General features: G+C 51.1%; 1 protein-coding gene across 1 annotated transcript in view; it reads left to right on the top strand.

Annotated features, from left to right (window-relative positions):
- The first annotated feature begins 3553 nt into the window (after window positions 1–3553).
- Window positions 3554–4475, top strand: part of LOC134017786 (protein NLRC3-like) — a 168620-nt gene continuing 167698 nt past the window's right edge. The window contains exon 1 of the mRNA XM_062457801.1: window positions 3554–3784. The gene's annotated coding sequence lies outside the window, so the exon portion shown is untranslated. The remainder of the gene's footprint in view (window positions 3785–4475) is intronic.

The following is a 4475-nucleotide window of genomic DNA, read 5'->3' as shown; positions in this document are numbered from 1 at the left end:
GATGCTGCACTGCCTGTGACGCTGCACTGCCTGTGATGCTGCACTGCCTGTGACGCTGCACTGCCTGTGATGCTGCACTGCCTGTGATGCTGCACTGCCTGTGACGCTGCACTGTCTGTGATGATACACTGCCTGTGATGATACACTGCCTGTGATGCTGCACTGCCTGTGATGCTGCACTGCCTGTGATGCTACACTGCCTGTGATGCTGCGCTGCCTGTGATGCTGCACTGCCTGTGATACTGCACTGCCTGTGATGCTGCACTGCCTGTGATGCTATACTGCCTGTGATGCTACACTGCCTGTGATGCTGTACTGCCTGTGATGCTACAATGCCTGTGATGCTGCACTGCCTGTGATGCTGCACTGCCTGTGATGCTGCACTGCCTGTGATGCTACACTGCCTGTGATGCTGCACTGCCTGTGATGCTGCACTGCCTGTGACGCTGCACTGCCTGTGATACTGCACTGCCTGTGATGCTGCACCGCCTGTGATGCTGCACTGCCTGTGATGCTACACTGCCTGAGATGCTACACTGCCTGTGATGCTGTACTGCCTGTGATGCTACACTGCCTGTGATGCTACACTGCCTGTGATGCTGCACTGCCTGTGATGCTACACTGCCTGTGATGCTGCACTGCCTGTGATGCTGCACTGCCTGTGATGCTGCACTGCCTGTGATGCTACACTGCCTGTGATGCTGCACTGCCTGTGATGCTGCACTGCCTGTGATGCTGCACTGCCTGTGATACTGCACTGCCTGTGATGCTACACTGCCTGTGATGCTACACTGCCTGTGATGCTGCACTGCCTGTGATGCTGCACTGCCTGTGATGCTACACTGCCTGTGATGCTGCGCTGCCTGTGATGCTGCACTGCCTGTGATACTGCACTGCCTGTGATGCTGCACTGCCTGTGATGCTATACTGCCTGTGATGCTACACTGCCTGTGATGCTGTACTGCCTGTGATGCTACACTGCCTGTGATGCTGCACTGCCTGTGATGCTGCACTGCCTGTGATGCTGCACTGCCTGTGATGCTACACTGCCTGTGATGCTGCACTGCCTGTGATGCTGCACTGCCTGTGACGCTGCACTGCCTGTGATACTGCACTGCCTGTGATGCTGCACCGCCTGTGATGCTGCACAGCCTGTGATGCTGCACTGCCTGTGATGCTGTACTGCCTGTGATGCTACACTGCCTGTGATGCTGCACTGCCTGTGACGCTGCACTGCCTGTGATGCTGCACTGCCTGTGACGCTGCACTGCCTGTGATGCTGCACTGCCTGTGATGCTGCACTGCCTGTGACACTGCACTGTCTGTGATGATACACTGCCTGTGATGATACACTGCCTGTGATGCTGCACTGCCTGTGATGCTGCACCGCCTGTGATGCTGCACTGCCTGTGTTGCTACACTGCCTGTGATGCTGCACTGCCTGTGATGCTGCACTGCCTGTGATGCTGCACTGCTTGTGACGCTGCACTGCCTGTGATGCTGCACTGCCTGTGATGCTGCACTGCCTGTGACGCTGCACTGCCTGTGATGATACACTGCCTGTGATGATACACTGCCTGTGATGCTGCACTGCCTGTGATGATACACTGCCTGTGATGATACACTGCCTGTGATGCTGCACCGCCTGTGATGCTGCACCGCCTGTGATGCTGCACCGCCTGTGATGCTGCACTGCCTGTGACGCTGCACTGCCTGTGACGCTGCACTGCCTGTGATGCTGCACTGCCTGTGATGCTGCACTGCCGGTGATGCTGCACTGCCTGTGATGCTGCACTGCCTGTGATGCTGCACTGCCTGTGACGCTGCACTGCCTGTGATGCTGTACTGATCACAGTCCCCCAGCCCTGTGGCTACCTCTGAAATACTGACATTTACCAACTGACCCAAGTTGAACAATGGATTTTGATGTTTCAACACCCATCCCTGCTGTATGACATCCCTGCTGTATGACAGCAGGGATGTTTAGCCTGTGTTCTGCTCCTCTCTTTCACCAACTGTCTCTGGAGAAGGGGTTCCCTCACTGAATTGCTCTAGTGAGTTTTTCTCTGAGTTTTTCCTTGTCTTCCTTGAGGGTTTAGGTTGGTTGGGGGGCAGTGCTATGGGCGTATGTGGAGCCCTTTGTGACATTGCTTGTAAAAAGGGCTATACAAATACATTTTGATTTGATTTACACATATGCAAGTCAACTTGGGATGCACCGAATCCAGATTTTTGGGGTTCGGCCGAATACCGAATCCACTGGTTAAGATTCGGTCGAAACGGAATACCGAATCCACTGGTTAAGATTCGGTCAAATCCGAATACCGAATCCACTGGTTAAGATTCGGTCAAATCCGAAACCGAATACCGAATCCACTGGTTAATATTCGGTCAAATCCGAAACCGAATACCGAATCCTACTCCCATCCTCAGTCCATTAACACAGTAAACACATTAAAGAAGTAACCAACGTCCACAGCAGTGAACACAGCAGTTTTTCATTTGTATAGAACAGGAAGACAAGTGGAAAAAACTATTTTGACAATTACCATATGCCTATGTTCCTGATCTCAAGATCCAATCAATATCCAAAATATTAGCCTTTTAGATTTCTTGAATTTCTTTCGGATGTTTCATACGCAAATGTTTTAACAGCGGAGATGTTGTGTATTGTTTAGGGTCCTTGCCACCACAAGACAAATCGGCATTGCAAATTGAACATGTGACTCGACTTGAATAGCCTTCTTTTGACTGAAAGTAGCCTACTGCCAAACAACACTTTTTCTGCTCACGAGTTCCATTTTCACTTTCTCTCAGCCTACTGCATTGAACGGTCTACCTACGCAAACACCTTCCTGTAATCAACGGCGGCATCATTATGTCGACCAGCGTAGCGCGTGTAGTGCTGGGCGTAGGGTTGGGGTTGGGCCGAAACTGAACCCCGTCAAAAATATTTGGCCAAATCCTAAACCGAATCCTGGATTCGGTGCATCCCTAAAGTCAACACATACACACACACACACCACACAGTGGTGTACTACATTCTCCTCCACTCACACTTACATACAGTATATTTACACATACATTACACTGATACAAACACGTTCACACATATACACAGGGTACATTCTCTATCTTTTTCTCTATCTCTCTCTCTCTCCTTCCTGTCAAAACTCAGGTTAAGAAAATGGATATCAAGTTTGAGTCAACACACCTTAACCAGGATCAAATCCTCCCCCTCTCTCCTCCTCTACACCTCCCCCTCTCTCCTCCTCACCCCCTCTCTCCTTTACCTCCTCCCTCCTCCTCTACACCTCCCCCTCTCTCCTCCTCACCCCCTCTCTCCTTTACCTCCTCTCTCCTCCTCTACACCACCCCCTCTCTCCTCCCCACCCCCTGTCTCCTTTACCTCTTCTCTCCTCCTCTACACCTCCCCCTCTCTCCTTCAAACCTCTGCCTTTCTCCCATCCTGTTTTGGCATGCATGCACCCTTACATAAGAAAGTTCCAGTAATGAGACTCCAAACAGGATCAACTGGTCCAAGCATAAGTGTGTGTCTGTGTGTGTGTGTGTGTATGTATGTGGGTGTGACACATTCAAATATGTATTGTATGTTCATGAACAGTACCAATAACAACACCAGTAAGAGTAGTCTTTAATGTTGGGATCAGATGAGTACAAGGCAGCACTACAGGTGATCAGACTGTCAGCATTACAGCAGACACACACATAACCTGATGGATCACAGAGAGGAGGCTGAGGGTGAAACCAGAGTTTTATAAAGGTCAGTAGAAGGTGTTTATTCATATGTTGGAGAGTGAAGGATTTACTGTCAGTCCAGAATAGGTTATCAGTAAGTAAATTAGCATTTCTATTCCTGGTCTGATGTGTTATCCTTTGAAATACTGGGAGGAGTCAGGTGGCTGAGCGGTTAGGGAAGCGGGCTAGTAATCAGAAGGTTGCACAGTGTACATTCTCTATCTTTTTCTCTATCTCTCTCCTTCCCGTCAAGATTCAGATTTTTTTTTTAAAGATCTAAAGTGCGAGTCACAGCACGCCTTAACCAGGATCAAATCCTCCCCCTCTGTCTCCTTTACCTCCTCTCTACTCCTCTACTCCTCCCCCTCTCTCCTCCTCACCCCCTGTCTCCTTTACCTCCTCTCTCCTCCTCTACTCCTCCCCCTCTCTCCTCCTCACCCCCTGTCTCCTTTACCCCCTCTCTCCTCCTCTACTCCTCCCCCTCTCTCCTCCTCACCCCGTCTCCTTTACCTCCTCTACTCCTCCCCCTCTCTCCTCCTCTCTCCTCCTCACCCCCTGTCTCCTTTACCTCCTCTATACTCCTCCCCCTCTCTCCTCCTCACCCCCTGTCTCCTTTACCTCCTCTCTCCTCCTCTACACCTCCCCCTCTCTCCTCCTCACCCCGTCTCCTTTACCTCCTCTCTCCTCCTCTACTCCTCCCCCTCTCTCCTCCTCAC

This window comes from Osmerus eperlanus, chromosome 3, assembly GCF_963692335.1.
Source record: "Osmerus eperlanus chromosome 3, fOsmEpe2.1, whole genome shotgun sequence".
NCBI classification, from domain to species: Eukaryota; Metazoa; Chordata; class Actinopteri; order Osmeriformes; family Osmeridae; genus Osmerus; species Osmerus eperlanus.
The sequence above is the reverse complement of the archived record's forward strand: the minus strand, read 5'-3'. Positions and strand labels throughout refer to the sequence as shown.